General features: G+C 39.1%; 1 protein-coding gene across 3 annotated transcripts in view; it reads left to right on the forward strand.

Moving 5' to 3' along the window:
- Positions 1-20,496, forward strand: part of strn3 (striatin, calmodulin binding protein 3) — a 198,883-nt gene that overhangs the window by 965 nt on the left and 177,422 nt on the right. The window lies entirely within an intron of this gene.

Consider the following 20,496-nt stretch of genomic DNA (forward strand, 5'->3'; position numbering starts at 1 on the left):
ATAAGAAAAGTGTATTTAAATGTAATAGTGAAGGACTTGAGATAAATAGTTCAATTACACCATTCAGCAATTTACTGCCTTTATTCTACTTTATACCACTTCTGCTTAATATTAGATACCCTTATTTTGTGATTTAAGCATACAAAATATTGTCTTAAAAGACCGCTAGATACAATGCCAATTGTATGGCAAAGTATACATTGAGAAGGCGTACTCTTCAAATTTTAGTTACGTATTGGATATGATTGGTTTGTAGTTTCTTACACCCATCATATTTTAGTCCAATACTTTATACATCTAACATAAAACATAACATTGTGTATAATGTGACTCAGCATAAATTGATATCCTATGCCCAGGAATGATCAAACCAGATCTGTAACAATGAAGAGAAATCTTGATAAAGAGTGATTAATTTCTTTAGCAGGAAATATTCTATAATTGCTCAATTATTTAAAATTGAGTTTATTATCTGGAGCCAATTTTGTTTTCATTTCCATTAAGACTCCCATTGAAGTTCCATTTATACTTTAAGGGAAATGCATTTCTAACCTGTGTCCATAATGGCAAGCATTTTGTATTGCATTACAGGTTGAGCACCCTTATCCAAAATACAGTACTTGGGGCCAGAGGTGTTTCAGATTTTGGATTTTTCCAAATTTTGGAATATTTGCATCTATATAATGAAATACATTGAGGATGGGACCCAAGTCTAAATACAAGATCTGTTTACATTACATATACAGCTTGTACATATCACCGGAAGGTGGTTTCTTATAGTATTTTAGTTTCCCGTAAAGTGTTAACTTGTCACCTTAGCTGAGCGGCAGCATTTGCCTTTATGTCAGAAAGATGTGGAATTCATTCCAGCTCCAGAGTTTGGTCATCTAGACTGACGTCTCATTTTAGTGCTCAGTAACTGTATTGTTGAAAGTCTTATTTTTTAGATGAAATATTAATTATTTGTTCTAGCTAAGATTTGTAAATAATGCCTAAAGAAAAATTAAGACAGTTTTGTGAAAACCTCATCAAAGAGAATGAGATGTTATGAAGGGAGGGGAAAAAAAGAGGAAGCAACACTGAGTGGTTTAATGAAGGAATTTACAAGCTTTGGGTTTTGGTAGAGGCGTCATGGCTACCATAATAAAATAAATAAATTCATGGGAGAATAGGCTAAAATTGAACAGTAGAGCTATTTAGCACGCGAATAGGGCTGTGAGAATGTTGGCTGGCGGTGTCATGGCATCCGCACTAGACTTCAATATGAGTGATCCTGGGTTCAATTCTGGCCGGCTCCTTGCACGCTTTCCGTCCTTGCTGGATTGAACTAGCCATTTGTCGTAAAAAATAGACAAATGCTAAAGAAATGGCAAGGTTGCCACTCAATGCACCACAAGGTGGAGAAGAACAACTCAAGAACTTTGTGGGAACCATCAGAAACTGGGCTGTTGGGAGATTGAAGAGGGAAAGAATGAGCTGTGGAGATGTTTGTAAACAAGGATGTGATTGGTTAAGGCACTGGTGTGATGTTCAGAATTTGGCACAGCAGACTTTGATATGACCTCGTTTATGGAGGTAAGCAGAGCTTGTTGGAATACTCAAATTTAGAGATGATGAATACACCCAAGGTATAAAATCAATCTAAATTAATGCTTTTGCAATGGGCAAAGTTTACTTTGGTCACTTTTGTAGTTGTGGAAATGGAGCAGTGTTGCTCAACTAATAATTAAATATGACACCAAGTAAGTGAACACACTTGGTTTAATCTCAGGTATTTCCCAGGGAGAGGGATTGGGTTAATGAATTGGATACAAAATTTCTAACACTGACCAAAATGATAGTTTGTTTTTGGTGTTCTCAGTGTTAGAGGAAATTTTAGTTCATCCACTACTGGAATTCAGATAAGCAGTCTGACAATGTAGAGACAGTGTATAGTGGGTGAAAAAAATCTGGGTGTCATTACCTACGTGCAGAAATAACAATGCCTTCAATTGCTGATACCCCACATATTACCAGCGCAAAAAAATTACTTCGTAATGTTGGACTTTAGGTGCATATTTTCCATGTTACCTCCTGTTTGTAAGTGCTTTAAAGAAATCTGTGTCTTATTTCCAGCTTAAGGTGGTATTAGTTTTGAAATTATTTATAATTTACCTGGTAGCTAGAAGATGAGAATATTCAGGATTTGGTATGGTGGATTTTAGGTTACCTCATTGTTCAGATGCAGGACAGAAAAATGTGAGAAAGAATCGTCAACTTGAATCATTAGCTCTGTCCCTTTCTCAGATGCTACATGACTTGCTGAGTATCCAGCATTTTCTTTGAGTTCTGACATTCGTTTTGCTCTCATTGGAGCAAAATCTGATTAAGGGCAAGTAAAGAAATGACAAACCTTTTTGCCTGCATGTTCATTATAGTTAATGGAAGATTATCGCTTTATACTTAATTATCAATTTTCTTAGAAAAGGCAATGAGAACTTTTGGAATCCGCATTTAATCTGAATGCGCACACTTGGTTTGACAGGGTTATTTTATATTATGACTGTTTAGTAGCGCATATTATAATAAATGAAGCTGATCCAACAAAACTATTTGGCTTTTTCAGATCTAAGCCACTAATTATACAACGCTTATTGCTAGATTTACTTCCATGACTTTGTGGGATTGTTTTCATATTTAGCTTTAGGTTCCAAATACTTGTTCCTCTCTATTTGAACTGTTGACTGCTTTTTATAGGTGGGGACAATTATTTAATAAACCATAATTCCATCACTCTGTTTGAACACAGAACAAGAAATAAATAGTAAATTGGCTTGTTATTGTCACTTTACCGAGGTACAATGAAGAACAAAAGTGCATTGAGGTAGTACAAAGCAAAACAATAACAGAGTACCAAATAAACTCTTACAAAGTGCTGTGCAGGTAGGCAGTAAGACGCAAGGTCACAATGATGTAGGGTTGTGAGGTCAACAGTCTATGTTATACAAGCAAAACATTCACTAGTTTTATATTAGCGGGGATAGAAGGTGTCATTGAACCTGGTGGTATGTGCTTTCAGACATTTGTATTTTCTGCCTGATTTGGGTGGGGCGGGCGGTTTGGGAGGAGAGAGAATGTCCGGGGTGGGTGGGATCTTTGATTATGCTGGCTGCTTTACTAAGACAGCAAGAAGTATAGACGGAGTCCATGGAGGGTATGGCTGGTTTCCATGATGTGCTGATCTGTGGCTACAACTGTTTGCAATTTCTTGCCACCATAAACAGAACAGTTTCCTCCTAAGCTATGATGTATCTGGATATGATGCTTTTCTGGGTACATCAATTATAAACTTGTGAAGTTCAAAGGGGACATGCTAGACTTCTTTAGTTTCCGAAGAAAGTAGAGGCACTGGTGAATTTTCTTGGCTATGGCATCTATTTGGTTGGACCAGGGCAAGTTGCTGATGATGTTCACTGCTAAAAACTTGGAAGATCTCATCTGTCTCAACCTCAGCACTATTAATGTAAACAGGAGCATGTGCACTGCCCCCCACCACCCCTGGCCAACTCTTTTGTTTTGCTGACATTGAGGAAAAGGTTGTTGTCATGACACCATGTCACATCTGCAAACTCGTCGGTGGAGTTAGTGCAAAATCTGGTCACATTCACTGTCTGTCTGAGGATGCAGCCTTGTGGGGTACCAGTGCTGAGAATAATAATGTAAGTGTTGCCTTTATTTACTGATTGTGGTCTGCTAGTTAGGAAATCAAGGATCCAATTGTATATGGAAGTGTTGACTTTAGGAGTTTGAGAGTTTGTTCGGAATTTTAGTATTGAAGGCAAAGCTGTAGTCAATAAGTAATAGTCTATCATAGGATAATTTGTGTCTATATTGTCCAGATGCTCTAGAGATGAGTGTAAGGTTAGGGAGATGGCTTCTGCTGTAGTTCTTTTTCAGTGGTAGGCAAACTGCAGTGGGAAAAGACCTTTCAATATCTCAAGCCTGTTTTTCTTTACGGTGAGATCATGCCATATCTCTATCATTAATTCCACTTAGCCTGTCTTGGCGCCAATACTTCCATTCAGCAAATTTCCATTGACCTCAGGTTTAAAGTCATTAATTGACTTTGTTTCTTTTTGTCAGAGTGCAGTCTGAATGGAGGATATGATTCTGCCCTCAACTAATTTTCCTGTGCAGTCTTAGCAGGAGATGCTGCATAGCAACTAGAAGTCACTGACTTGTTTTTATTCTTTGATGTTAATTTAACAGTCTCTTCTTAATATTAGTTAACTTTGTTAAGGCTCGGTCAAAGGATTGTTCTGTTAACCATCAAATATTCCTCATCTATGTGGTAGAGAAATTTTGATTTTAACTTTAAATATTAGTGACCGGTTTGTGTCAGGTTGTTTAATTTCCCACTGAAATCCTTAGTCTTGTTTCTGTGTTGTGCTATCAGTGTAGCAGGGGACATGGAGGGCCATATTGTAATGACTGCAAATTGTGTTTGCTGTAGTGTTGCCAAACTAAGAAGCACATTTAAAATAATGCAGTTTCACATTCAAGAGTGGTATTTACTTGTGATGTACTCACAAGGATGACAATTGAAATTTGAAGATCTTCATGAATAATGTGCATCTTTCTTGCACAGTCTTTCGTAATCTTGAACGTTGTTGTTACCCCTAAAGAAAAAAGCGTTGGTTCCATCCTGTGACCTGTGTGCAGTTTATGTCTCTTGTAATTATAATAAAGAAGTTTTCTTGTACATAATTTACTTTTTATATTGTTACATCTAATTAAATTATTACCTTTGATTGCCTGGCTTTTAAATAAACTGTATTAGAGTTTCTACAAAATTGAATTATGTTGGCAAACTGACTCAGCTACTTCCAAACGACACATCTTTTGGTATTTCATTTGATTTGAGATAGACAATTTGATACAAATAAGGTTTTAACCACTTTTATTTGAAAGAGGAAAAAAATCATGTAAGATTTAGGAAGCTGCAAATGGACAAGGCCTTCGTGGAATATAAAGGAAACAGGAAAGAATGTAAATGAGAAATCATAGGGGGCTAAAAGGGGCCATGAAATGACCCTGGCAAGTTGGATTAAGAAAATCTCAAGGCTTTTTGTACAGGTATCAAAAAGATGCTGGTAGCTAGGAGAAAGATCAGGCCAAAGGGGGGGAATATAAATCTATTACCAGTGGGAGTGGGTGACTATTAAATTAGTAACCTGCATTGATGTTTACAAGTAGAAGGACGTGGATGATAGTGAGGTCAAGGAAGGATATGCTGAAATTAAGAAGAAGCAGATGGTAGGTCTCTGAAGACCATTAAGGTGGTTAAGTCCCCGTGGCATGATGGGATCTATCCCAGGATACTGAGGGAGGAGATAGTAGGAGCATTGACCGGGGGTGGGGGGGGGGTGTATTTTGTACGTGCTTCAGCCACAGATAAAGTCTCAGAAAAATGAAGAATAGACAATGTTTTTGAAGGGTAATTTGGATAATCCAGAAAATTATAAACCAGTGAGTCTTGCATCATGGTGGGAAATTGTTGAAAGTTCAAATGGACAAGATATCCTCACATTTAGTAATGTTTGCACATTTTGGGGACATTCAGCATGGCTTTGTACTGGGGGGGCATGTCTCACAAAATTAATTTTTTTTTGAGGGAGTAACAACAACCTCCATTGTGAATGAGAGTAATGCAGTGGATGTTAAAGTGACTCGTGGTAGGCTTGATCAATACAGTAAGTCACATGGGATCCATGGTAAGTTGCAAAATTGACTTTATTATAGAAGACAGAGGGTCAAAGATGTGGGTGTGCTATTCTGAGTGGAGGTCAGTGACTAGTGGTATTCCTGAAGGATCAATGTGGGGATCTCTGTTGTTTGAAATATATATAAATATTTTGGACAAAAATGTCTCTGATCCTATTAGCAAGTTTGCAGAGAGCATAAGAGCTGGTAGAATGGTTGGTGGCGTGGAAGGTTGTGGAAAGATACAGCAGGGTATAGGTCAGTTGGAAATTTAGGTGGAGAAATGGTAGATAAAGTTTAATCCAGACAAGTATGAGGTGGTGTCTTTTGGAATGTTGTACAAGAGGAAAGTATGCAGTAAATGGCAACATAGATGTACAGAATGAGTCCATGGCTTCCTGAAAGTGGTAACACAAGTGTAATGTTATGGCATGATTGTCTTTATCAGGGCACTGAAAGTAAAAGTTGGCAAGTCATATTTACAGCTGTATTAAACTTTGGTTTGGCCACATTTGGATTCTTGCATCCAGTTCTGGTCACTTCATTACAGAAAGGCTGTGAAAGCTTTGGAGAGGTTACAGAAGATATTCAGTAGGATATTGCCTGAATTTGGTTAATAGGCTTGTTCCTGTGCTGTTCTGTTGTATTTTCTGCTTTTGTTTGTAGAACTCCTGATCAGGAGAACATTTTGGTTTATTTCTGTTGAAAGCAGAGATCAAGAGAAAGAGTGATTAAAATTGTAGCCTGCCACCAGCTTATTACTGTCATGACCTGTTATTTTAATTTGCTCAAGTTATGAGAACTTTGTGCACATCGGTATTCACTGCCTGTTGATGATGCCTTGTGTCAATGTTTTAAAAAACATTGTGAAGAATTTGACTTTGCGATGACTGACCAGAGGAGAGTAGAAGTACTTCACTAATGATCACTGGTACTTGCTTCAAGTATGAGTTTGAAGTGGTTCATTGTAAAACATTATGGCAATTATTATTTCAACATATTCAAATTAGCATTGTTATGGAAAATATTGTTAGCACGCTACCTTTTTCTTAAAACTTATTTTTACTTCATAAAAGCATCTCTTAAAATCCATTTGTTTTCCCTTTGATTTTCTGCTGGTTGAGCTGCTTCTTCACAATGCCATTCTTGATTTTAGATACTATTTGTGTGGAGTTTGCGTGTTAATCTCTGTGATGATATGGGTTTCTTCCAGGTAGTCCAGTTTCTTCTAATGTTCCAAAGACATTAGGATTCGTTGGTTAATTGGATATTATCGGTAAACTTTGGGTGTAGTGATGAGAATATGGGGAGAATAAAAATTGTGATTAATGTAATTGGGCACAGATTCTGACACTATGTTGCTCTTAAATTCTGTGGTTCTTCTATTTATCTGGTTAGCAAACTTATTGCTGCCTAAAGTTTGATCCTTAGTCACGAGTTAAGTGTGTTGTAGATGTGTATTTGATTTAACTCTATTGTTTACTATAGGTAAGATGGCAAGTCATACTTCTGACTGATCTTGTAAATTGCTACTCTAGCTAAGATCTAACCAAAGTCTGTACCAGTGATAGTAATTTTTAATAAGGGATATCGGGCTCCTTCCCATTGGGTATTATCTGGTTAGAGGTGACTGTCTTGCTCATTAATACTGAAAGCTGAACTTTACGTTTTCTATTTAAGCATGGGAATTGACCATTCAAAATGAAAAAATTATTCTGTTTAACATGGTTTACAGTTATGTATTTTGCAGACAGCCTACTCATTCAAATTTTGATTCATTATTTCCTTCACTGATTTCCCATCTTGTTTAGAGTAGTGGTTTCAATTGTTTGGAAGTAGACTTAAGGTTTGGCATGTTAGCATTGTTGCTACACAGTTGGTGTCTGTTTGATGTTTAAGTGTTTTAGATAGGATGTTAAAGTCATTATCTAACTAGATCTTCTTGCTTGTGTCCGGCCCTAATTCATGATAAAAGTTACAGTGGAGTGGTTAGGTTATCCTGGATGATCTTCTTGACATTTGCCATGAAGATTAAAGAGTTGTATGACAGGGCTATATAATTTAGGAAGGAAGCATATTGGACATATCTGTATGTTAAAATACAAAAACTGACAATGTAGGAACGTAAGTTGTTAAAAAATGGAAAAGTTTTATTTTACATATTTATTGGCTTTGAGGGATTAATATAATGTTGAAGGAGCGATATAGCGAGTTGCTCTGATTTGCTATGGCCAGAAGTTGATGTAAGAGGCACAGTGTTGAGATGATAGATTTCTAGTAAATAGTAGGGCAAACAATTTAAAAGTTTGTTTGGGCATAGGTTGCATTAATATTGGGAGCTGAAACTACTGGTATAAAAAAGTTATAATGAACAAGCCATTGTTGTGCAATCTGTACGTTAGTATGACTAATTGTTATGCTCTTTTATTGAAATAGAGAATGGTGGTGGCAGATATTACTTATTCTGAGAGTGGTGGAGACAAATTATCAGCAATAGTGAAATTTTAACTGATACCAAATATTGGTTTAAAAAACAGTAAGATATTGCCTAAAACTGTAAAAAAATAAAGTTCTGTGCCAAAGGACAATTGAGAGATTACATGTAAAATGATTCAAAAATGTTTTACCCAAACTGATTTCTCAACAAAAAGATTTTGCTCACTGACTTATTATATGCTTTGTCAATGAATTGTTAGACTTAAATGGTAGATACAGACCAAATATACAGCAAAAGTATAAGAATAATCACTTTTTAAATACAAACGTTTGTACTTGGTAATTACCAATTTACTTGCCAAAATTCTTGGGGACTTAGGACAAGTAAATGTCCAATTTTGTTAGGTGCAGCAGTATGGAGATACTCAAAATTGGTGATGTGCGGCAAAATCAAGTGACAGTAAAAGATTCAGATTCACAACTGGCAACATCTTTTGAAATAGACAAGCAAACTAGTTAAACGGGTTGGGTGTTGTTTATGAACAAAACATATTCTTTCCCTTTATATTTATGTTCGCTGGAATATTTTTCTTTATTATTCTAATTGAGTGGCTGCTTTTGTGGTAATCTGTGGCCTAGTTGGTGTTGCGTACAATTACAACATAACTTCATTACTCTGCCTCTTGTTTTAATTCTTTTAGTGTTTTAGTTTTTGTTTCTTAATATTTTCAGTAACTCACTTTGTTTTATAAATGGTCTCAAATATCAGCAATATTTACAAGGAATCAGGTTTATGGAAGATTATTGGAGTGTGTTTCTATCTGCTCAATGGCAAGTGCTAAATCATAACAAAAGCTCTTTGTTGAGATTTTTTTTGAGTAAACAAATTGACTTAGTAGATCCTCCTCAGGTAGATAAGCCTTATTGCATGGGTCAGTAATACAGCCTAGCTTTGCTGGCGGTAAGTTCTTGCTTGTTGTACACAAAGCAGTAAGTAAGTTCATATTTCTTGAATTCTCAGGGAAATAATACTCCATGAATGATACTGCATACTAAAGAGAAGTATCGCAACATCACAAGTGAATTATTTTTTGGACGTGTGGTTCATGATGTAATGTATATCAAATTTGATGACTCAAAGGTGGAAGAGGATAACAAACTGATGTATTTTCAGTCACTGTTAGAAAATGGGTGTTTTCATGTAAACTTGTATCTTTTTTGAGAGATCCAAAATAAATTAAATTTTGTGATCTGCAATTTTTCCAGTTTTGGAACTGTAACAAATAACTTCACAAATAAATAGAATTTAGAATAGGACTATTGCAAGTGAGTAATGAACTTGAAAAGAAACTCTTTAAATACAGTTGGTTAAATGGTTGAAAGGCCAAGGGACTTCGGTTTGAAGATTGGAGTCTGGGCTCATTTGAGGCTTTCAAGGCTTCATACCTGGGATGATACCTGTAACTCAACTTTTCCTTCATTTGTCCTTTTTTTTTGCTTGTAAAATATTTTTAGTTTGGTTGTGAAGGGCATACTTTCCAGTTTTGTTACCAGGTGCATTTTTGTTTTCAGAATCTATTTTTAAATTTATTTCTCATTGTGAGCTGTAGAATTTGAATATGTGAAGCAACGTTTCTGGAAATTATTTTTACTTAGGCAAAACAGCCAGCAAATGTGCTTAATAAATCATTATGGGGTTGAGGATGAGAAGCACACGCAGAAAAGTGGAATAATTAATGTTTGTGGAAATCAGGAGGTCTTGAATGGTGAATTGTGAAATATTGTACTGAAAAAGATCGCACATTTATTACTGTCTCTCTCGCTAGGTAAGATTTTATTGGCATATTTCTTAACAAATGATGTAGCTATGTCAAATTCTGAACAGTTGCTTAAGCACAATGAATGTTTTGTAGATACTGGGCTCATTACAATTATTCTAATTATTTTTCTCACTATTTATACTTTAAAATTATTTCAGCCATGAATACAACAGGATTTTATGCTGTTTTGCAAGGTCACTTATTATTATATAACGATAGTTATGTGAGAGGATTATTAAAAAGCAAAATGCTGGAGGTACATACTTCACAGGTCATGCTGTATTTTTGGGAAGAGAAGCAGTTGACTTTTCACATCGGATGAAACTTTAACCCTTTTCCCCCTCTCCACAGTGGGTGCTTGATCGGCAGAGCTTTTCCAGCATTTTCTGTTGTTATTTCAGATTTCCCAGCCTCTGCAATTTCTAAGCCTTTCTGAGGTTGTTGAATTCCCTATTCATTGGTCACTGATACAAGGCCCTGCCTCCTGTGATTTTAATTTTAGCAGTGCTGTTATATGAGTATCATTGTTTTCAGGTGACTTAATTGTTTTGCTTAGAATTATTCATGGCTGAAGATAGATTTACTGCGATTTCATTTATAATTTGTCAGGTCCCAGAGAATTTTTTTTTGCATATTTCATGTCACATATTTACATTAGTTTTCATGTCCAGGAAAGTTTTACATTTGTTGCGCATTGCATGCTTTCAACACATTTTTAATTCGTATTTGGTCTGTTGAACACCTTGTTCAAATTGTCAAAATAAAGGTAAAGTTAACTGACTTTAAATTAGAACTTCTAATGATTCATCCACATTTGCATTTAATTGCATTTTCTTAGTTTAGGAGAGCTTATTGGAAAGTTGGTGAATTTATTAAAATAATTACATAGCTTAAGCTTGTTTTATTAAGCAGGCATCGAGGGTACAATGAATATCTTTTAAGAACATGCTGCCTGGCCTGCTGCGTTCACCAGCAACTTTGATGTATGTTGCTTGTTAAAGTGATGTCATGTTTTCTAGCTGAAATTTCACCGGTGTGAACAAGGTTTATGAGAGCTGTGGAAGGAAGAGAAAGAGCATTTTTTTTCAGCTCGTTGATTTGAATAGAGAGTACTGCATGATGTAAGAATGCATTTTAAGTTATAATATTATAAAGGAGAAAATAAAATTCTTCGTTCTTGGATTTATCATTTGAACTGTGAACATCCAACATAACTGAGTGGGTTACACACTGTCATTTCAGCTCTGGGAATTTGTGATTTTCTTTTTACAGATTCCGGTAGCTGAATATGTTCATAATTATTTTACACTGGAAGTGAATAATTAGTATGGGAAGAATAGAAATATATTTTTCAGTGGGTGCTTTTAAATTTGTGACTGAATATGTTGTTTAGATCGGGTGAAGGGAGTAAGTATCTAATATACTAGTTGATACAGGGTCCTGACTTTAGGTGCATGTGTTATCAATAAAAAAAACTAAAATAACTGTGCCCAGAACACATGCACCCTTACGATTCAAACATACTTTATCTCTTTGTGCATAAGGAGAACAGCATGGCTCCTGTTACCACTGTTCCAAAGCCAGGACAAAAAACTGCTGTTGTTATGTAGAATTGGCATATCAGTTATGGATATTGACTATTTGTAAATTGTATATGTTTGAATTCCTTGCTTGCAAGATCAAACACGAGGAAATCTGCAGATGCTGGAAATTCAAGCCACTGGTGAACGCAGCAGGCCAGGCAGCATCTCTAGGAAGAGGTACAGTCGACGTTTCGGGCTGAGACCCTTCGTCAGGACTAACTGAAGGAAGAGCTAGTAAGAGATTTGAAAGTGGGAGGGGGAGGGGGAGATCCAAAACGATAGGAGAAGACAGGACGGGGAGAGATGGAGCCAAGAGCTGGACAGTTGATTGGCAAAAGGGATATGAGAGGATCATGGGACAGGAGGCCCAGGGAGAAAGAAAAGGGGGAGGGGGGGAAAAGCCCAGAGGATGGGCAAGGGGTATAGCGAGAGGGACAGAGGGAGGAAAAGGAGAGAGAAAGAAAGAATGTGTGTATATAAATAAATAACGGATGGGGTATGAGGGGGAGGTGGGGCATTAGCGGAAGGTGGTGTTTCTCCAACCTGAGTATGGCTTCATCTTTACAGTACAGGAGGCCGTGGATAGACATATCAGAATGGGAATGGGATTGATTCGCTGAACACCTACGCTCTGTCCTCCAGAGAAAGCAGGAACTCCCAGTGGCCCACACATTTTAATTCCACGTCCCATTCCCATTCTGATACGTCTATCCATGGCCGCCTCCACTGTCAAAGTGAAGCCACACTCAGGTTGGAGGAACAATACCTTGTATTCCGTCTGGGTTGCCTCCAACCTGATGGAATAAACATTGACTTCTCAAACTTCTACTAATGCCCCACCTCCCCCTCGTACCCCATCTGTTATTTATTTATATACACACATTCTTTCTTTCTCTCTCTCTCCTTTTTCTCCCTCTGTCCCTCTCACTATACCCCTTGCCCATTCTCTGGGTTTTCCCCCCCTCCCCCTTTTCTTTCTCCCTGGGCCTCCTGTCCCATGATCTTCTCATATCCCTTTTGCCAATCAACTGTCCAGCTCTTGGCTCTATCTGTTAATGCCCCACCTCCCCTAACCCCATACGTTATTTATTTATATATATATATATATATATATATATTCTTTTTCTCTCTTTTTTCTCCCTCTGTCCCTCACTATATCCTTGCCCATCCTCTGGGCTTCACCCCTCCCCCTTTCTTTCTCCCTAGGCCTCCCATCCCATGATCCTCTCATATCCCTTTTGCCAATCACCTGTCCAGCTCTTGGCTCTATCCCTCCCCCTCCTGTCTTCTCCTATCATTTTGGATCTCCCCCTCCCCCTTCCACTTTCAAATCTCTTACCAGCTCTTCTTTTAGTTAGTCCTGACGAAGGGTCTCGGCCCGAAACTTCAGCTGTACCTCTTCCTAGAGATGCTGCCCAACCTGCTGCGTTCACCAGTAATTTTGATGTGTGTGGCTTGCAAGATCAAACGCTGTTCACAACAGAGGTGTTAGAGTCAATAGAAACTACCAGCTGACAACTGAGCACACTTTGAAGTTAGTGAACCAATTGTCCCTTAGTTGTTGGGCTAATAATGATGTGCCACCTCTCCTAGACAACAGAAAGTCTAGTGCTGGTTGATTTTGAAGGGCCACAGTGCAGATTGCCAGCATTTTTGGCAGTAATGTCATTGATGGCTTGGCTGAAACAATATAGTGCTGAGTTTGTACCATTAGCCAATTTGTTCAGCGGTGCTTTCATGAAGCAGTCTGGTTGGTCCCGAGAACAGGAACACTGCAATCCAGAAATGCTCAGTCTCCATTCCCTTCAATTGCAGCCTTACACAATGGGTAGAGAGATCATAGGTAGGTTGTGCATATATAGTACTACAACCTTACTAATGGGTAGCTATCAAACTCTGCTTTAAATAGACCTGATGGTTTGGTCTGTGGCAATGAGTTCCACAGATTCATTTCCCTCTGGTTAAATAAATTCTTTCCTCCTCATTAGGGACATTGAAGAGACTCTTAGATAGTCAGTCAGTCGGTGGGTGCTGTCCTGAATCCGGGGTAGGTGGCTCTGCACCTCCATCTTCTTCGATCTTGCGCTCTTTTTCTGGCCTCAGCATAACTCAACCCAGTCCATTGCCTCACGTTATCGTACCAAGTGGTTCGCTGCCTTCCTCTTTCCCTCTTTCCTTCTATCATCCCTTCCAATTACAACTTCTGCAGTCCACCACCTCTTAACAAGTGCCCAGCATATTCCAGCTTCCTTTTCTGCACATTCTTCAGCAATTCCTTTTCTGTCCTCGCTCTCTTCAACACTTCCATATTACTGACCTTCATCACCCATCTAATTTTCTGCATTCTCCTTAAACATCACATTTCAAATGCCTCCAGTCGTCGTTGCGCTTTCTTGCATAAGGTCCATGATTCGACTCCATACAACAGACTGCTCCAGATGTAGCATTTCCAAATTCTACAACACAGCTCGAAGTCCAACCTCTTGCCACACAGCACGTCATTCAGGCTCCAGAACGTTGATCTTGCAATCTCAATTCTTTGTCTAATTTCTATATCACATTTCCCATCCTCTATGATCATCTGTCCCAAGTACACAAACTTCTTGACTTGCTCTATGCCTACGCTGTTAATTTTGATACTGATTTTGGGGACTTCTTTCTTCGTGATACTACCATCATCTTCGTCTTTGCAGCATTTATTTTCATTCCAAATCGTTCTCCTTCAGCATTTATCTTATGTACTATTCTGAGTAACTCGTCCTCAGTCTTGGCAACAACACTGAATCATTTGCATATCTCAAATTGTTCACCCTCACTCCACCAATTTGGACACCAGCTTCACCGTTCAACACCTTGAAGATTACCTCTGAGTAAATGTTAAATAATAAAGGGGAGATGATGCAGCCCTGGCTGTGAGGGGATCCAGGAGTGCCCCTATTAATTGTTTGAAGAGAGACAGAGAGAGACATTCATCATTGATGGTTTGTTTGGAAAGAGAGAGAGAGAGAAACGAAGATTGACAGTTGGACTGTCACTTTAAGGCATTGGAAGTAACTTTGGATTTTTACTGAGTTTGGAGTTGGAGGCAGCACAGAGCAGCTCGAAAGTAACTATGGTGACCAAAGGCAGATTGTTGATATTTTTTCAAGGACTTGTTGCTTGCTTGTGCACTCCTTTACAGATAAAGGAAGGAGGGACTCTTTGAATGACAGGTGATGCTCAGCACAGAGAAATAAATGGGAGGTCAGATGATACAGACCTCAGACATATGATCTGGACACTGAATGAGCATTGTTGTGCCCACAGAGAAAGTGGGTTTTGGAGGATCGATCAGGCGGATGGATCTAAAGTGCTATTCCAGCGGTGAAGAAGGGGTTGACTGGTGGGGAGTTGTCTATGTGTCCACCCTCGCCTGGGTGATAGCTCCACCACAGGAAAACCGGTCCCCCCGGTTAAAGTCACAGTTGGTGACTTGTAAAGGATTTCAGAGGACGACGAAAAGATCGACGGCATCAGCTCACCTGAAGACTCGACTCGACTCCGCTCTCTCGCTCTCTCTCTCTCAACTAAATACCACGAACTGAACTTTACTCAACATCGTAAGACTGTATCTTTTTACCCCTAGACTTAAAGAAGCTTGGTTTTTTCATACATATATATTCCACGCTTACTTTTATATATAATCATTGCTAACCTGTGTGACTTATTTACTTTGATATTACTGTATTGCGTAGTTACTAATAAATATTAATAGTTTATAGCAATATGAGACTCCAAAGTGTTTTCCATTTCTGCTGGTTTCTTTATCCCCGTCACGGGGTACGTGACACTGGCGAACCCCTTTTTGGATCTCAACTTCCGGTGAATTCTCACCACTAGTTCTTATTACTGCCTTCTGATGCCAGTACAGACTCGCAATCAGTCAAACACCTTTCCCATCCAGCCCCAGTGAGTTCAGGCAATTGACCAGCTGTTCATGATTGACTCGGTCAAAAGCTTTTTCGTAATCCAGGAAGCACATGCAAATTGTCTTTTTTTTTCTAGACCTTGTTCCACAATCATTTACAAATTGAAAATCCCTTCACGGGTACCTTTACCCGGTATAAATCCGCTCTGGCACTCACTAATTTCATTAAGAACTATCTTTTTTATTTTGCTTAGAAGTATTAATAACAAGATCTTGGAGGCATGACTTATAAGACCTACAGTTCTAAAGTCTGAGCATTTCGTGCTCTTAGTTTTCTTTGGGATCATGACAAACTCTGACACCAAAAAATCTGTTGGCCACTTTCCTGTTGAGTTGATTGTATTGCAAAGCCTTGTGATCTCCTCAACCTCAGTCGCCAAGACATTTCAACATTTCGGCTGTAATACTATCTACACCACAAGCTTTACCAGTTTTTAACTTTCCAATGGCTTTCCAATTACTTTCCTCTTAGATCGGCACACAGATGAAAGAAACATGGGAGAGGAGGGTTAGCTTGATCCTGCAGTAGATTAAAGGGTAAGGACAACATTGTGGGCCAAAGAGCCTGTATCGTGCTGTACAGTTCTATAACAACAACCCCTCCATAACTTTGGTTCAAGCCAAAGACCCTATTTTAGAAGGTGTACCTCTGGCAGCCAGTGATCGGCCTGACTGCCATACACCCAGTAAGTACCACTAATGGGATTTGGAGGGGCATCAGTTGTATACGCATTGGATATACTGTTGCCTAAGTCTAATACGGTAACTTGTTGGTTACAATAACATGAAGCAGCTTCAGAGGGAGGGGTTGTGCAATCTGTTGTTGGTAGGTTGATACCATCTCAGAAAACAATTGTATTGACAAGTCATTCCTATGGCTGTGCAGTCCTGTGCTCCCTTTACAGTTCTACTTTTGTTATCAAAGTAAAACATAGAATCAAACTCGGTACACTCCAGGGGAATAAATGCATTGGCAAGTCACTTTCTGAATGTATGGCCCCCTAGACACCGGCTAGTCCACAACGCATATTTAAAACCAAGATAAAGTATTAGGAGTGCAAGTGTCATAAGGTAGTTCTGTTCTTGGCCAGAAAACAGATGCACAGACTATCCAATATGTATAATACATGATAATCACTTAAGGTCACAAGTATCAACGATTAAATTCAGTTAATTAGTCCTTATTAAGGTTCTTCTGGACATCTGTTCCCTGGTCCAGTGGCACTGCTGGCTTAATGTGCAAAGCATGTACCACATCGGATTTCCTTTGACCTTTAAAATGGTATTTGTGTCCAATAACACTTGGAATGGACCCTGCCAGCAGGGCTGCAGGCAGATCTATCGTCGGTAGGATCTCACCGATCTCTCAGTTGGTAGGTGTCGCACTCTGTAGCCAACATAATTTTCTGATCTTCAAGTATCTGTTGATGGAAATCTTTACGGGCTTGCTCTAGTACTATACAGTAATGCAACATGTTTTTATTAATGATATGGATGCCCATCTGTTTAACTAAAAACAGAAGAGTGACTGGCAAACGCATGGGACTTCCCAAAACTCTCATGTGGAGATAGGCCTGTTATGCAGTTTGGAACGTGGCACATCGTCATGAGGGCCGTTGGAATCACCTCTGGCCATTTTAGCTAACCTTGTCGTGCAATATAGCTAACCTGTATTTTAGGGCCCTGTTCTGTCTTTCAGCTGCTCCATGAGATTGAGTGTGTCGAGGACAGGTGAAATGATGTTTACACTACAAGGCTTCTGTCAACTACTATATAACTTCACCAGTACAGTGAGGACTGGTATCACCTGAGATTTTTTCAGGGATCCCAGATCTCAGAATAAATTATCAAAATTAAAAATTAGCAACAGTTATAGCATTTTTTCACTGGGTTGTATAAGCTGTTACCCATGGAGATAACTAACAAAATAACAAATGCATAATCACAACCTATACATTTAGTTAACTGCATAAAGTCCATTTGGAGATGCACAAATAACCCCCTAGGGGAGGGCCCAGTAGCAGCAGATACTGGCAGTGTTTTAAGGGGTTATGCCTCTGGCAAATCATGCTGTTACTTGATATGGTTGAAAATCTCTCAATTTCAATAATACCCATCATCCTTTATAGTCTTGCACATAGTGTTCTTTGTCCATAAAGTCCTTTTAGCCTTTGACACATCACACTGTAATTGCATTAGTTGATCGAAGTATTTGGAAAATATTGGCAGTCTGGTCGCACTGAAATGCTAGGTGCCCACGGAGATCTACTGTTGCTGCCCTAGCAACAGATCCAGTTCGTTTTTTCCCCTCCTAATTATTACATCTTTCCTGTTAGTATGAGCCATGTAGTTTATAACAACAATTGTCAGTAATTGAAAAGCAGGAAAAGATTCATAGTTAATTCACTGTTTTTTATTAGTGTTCCAAAGAGGTAAAAAAAACCCATATAGTTTCTATATTTGTCAATTGTCATGTGCTACTCTAAGGCATAATAAGATTCAGTGAAAATGTTTACAGCATTGGAATCTTTCCAGTTCAGTTAGCACACAAATTGGTTCACTGATTATGCCACAGCCTCTGTACTGCACTCTGTTCTGTCCCACCTGGAAAATGGTGCCTCATGTGCCAGCAGGCTGTTGGTTGATTTCATCTTGGTGTTCAGTACGATCATATCTCTGAAGATGGTGAGTAAATTGTCCTTGTTGAGTCCCAACACCTCTCTCCATAACTGATTTCTGGACTTAGAACAAGCTGGAGGAACTCAGCAGGTCGGGCAGCATCCGTGGAAAAGATCGGTCGATGTTTCCACGGATGCTGCCCGACCTGCTGAGTTCCTCCACCTTGTTGTGAGTGTTGCTTTGACCCCAGCATCTGCAGATTATTTTGTGTTTATGATTCCTGGACTTCCTGACAGAAAAGTCACAGAAGATATTTAGCTCTATCAGGCTGAGCACCGGTGCTGATCCCCAGTGCTATGTGCTTAGTAGCCCACTACTGTTCACGCTGCTGACTCATGACTGCACTGCTAGACCTAGGTCATACTGAATCATCAAGTTTGCTGATGATACAACAGTGTTGGCCTCATCAACAACAACAACGAAATGCCATACAGAGAGAACGTAGAGTGGCTGGTAGAATATTGTGGGCACGACAACTTGACGTGGACAAATCACGGGACGATTGTGGACTTTAGGGAAGTGTAGACTGACTACTACTCACTGAACGTACACAGTTCCTCTGCAGAGAGAGTTAGGAGCACCAAGTTTCTGGGAGTGCACGTAACGAATGATCTCACCTGATCCATCAACACCACCTCTTTGGTCAAAAAAGCACAGTAAGATCTCCACTTTCTCAGGAGGTGAAGGCTGAGTGGGGCTTCTCCCCCACCCCTACCCCCATTTTAACCTAATTTTTACAGGAGCACCATTGAGAGTGTCCTGATCAGCTGCATTACCATCTGGTACAGGAATTGCAAGGCAACTAACCATAAGTCCCTATAAAGAATCGCGAGGACTGCTGAGAGGATCATCGGGGTCTCCCTTCCACCCACTAGAGATATTTATCAGGAGTGCTGCGTACACAGGCCCTTGGCATTGTCAATGATCCCCCTCACCCATCCAATAATCTCTTTGACTCTGTTAGGATGGAAAACAGCTTCTTTCCCTGGGTCTTAAGACTACTGAACTCTCTGCCACCACTGAGGTCTCATCATGTATGAAGTGCCAGTAATGTTATACTGTTTATATTTTAAACTTGTATCATATATGCATCTTATTATTTTTTAATTTATTTGTGGTAATATTACTCTGTTTTATATGTCTGAGTTATATGTAATGTGCTGTGCATCTTGGTCCAGAAGAATGTTGTCTTGTTTGGCAGTATACATGTGTGTGGTTGAATGGCAATAAACTTGAACTTGATTTTGTTCAGGTAAAAAGGTTCAGCTGCTTTAGCAGAGCAGGAGGGAAGGTAGCTGTGCCACTTCAGCTGTTAGATGATGTGCACACACCTCATATTCACTAAAATTTTTCCTAGTACCAGACTTGGAGGAATAGCCATCTGAGGAAAAATTACATTCAGGCTTACATTAGGCGGCATTTTGCAACTGGTGGAATTAAAAGTGCTGTTGGGGAATGGATTCTTTAAACTCAATTTTGTAATATATGGTGCTGATGGCAGTGAATGCAGAAACTGTTATCAAACAAGTGGGATCTCCCCGTGCCCACCCATTTTAATTCCACTTCTCATTCCCATTCCGATATGTCCATCGATGGCCTCCTCCTCTGTCATGATGAGGCTATACTTAGGTTTGACAACACTTTGTATTCCATTTGCGTAGCCTCCAACCTGATGGCATGAACATAGCTTTCTCATTTTTATGGCCCCCACCCCCCACTTCTCCATTTCCCATCCCCTTTTCCCTCTCTCACCTCATCTCACCACTCTACTTCCCAGATCTTTACTTCATGCTTCTCCTCTAGGTTTCGCTATCACCTGGTGGTTCTCTCTTCTTCCCCCCACCTTTTAAATCTACTCCTCAGCTTTTTTTGTCCAGTCCTGCCAAAGGATGTCAGCCTGAAATGTTGACTGTACTTTTTTCCATAGATGCTGCCCGGCCTGCTGAGTTCCTCCAGCATTTTGTGTGTTGCTTGGATTTCCAGCATCTACTGATTTTATCTTGTTTGTAACTGTTATCAAAGATGCCTTGGTCTGAGGACATCTTCAAGCCTAGAGTGTGTGCGAACAAAAATATACTCTTTGCGGACAACCCCATGTTTTATCCCTACCATGTCCACCATACCATTTCCAATTTTGTTGAAGTGAGGCAAAAAGCCATAAAATCATGCATTTAGAATAGCAGTATCAAAAATATGTCTTCGCTGTTCAAATTAAAAATATTATCAGTCACAAGTGGGTGGAATGAGCCACATGTATATACAGCAGGTA

The sequence above is a fragment of the Mobula hypostoma genome, chromosome 1, assembly GCF_963921235.1.
Source record: "Mobula hypostoma chromosome 1, sMobHyp1.1, whole genome shotgun sequence".
In the NCBI taxonomy this organism is placed as follows: domain Eukaryota; kingdom Metazoa; phylum Chordata; class Chondrichthyes; order Myliobatiformes; family Myliobatidae; genus Mobula; species Mobula hypostoma.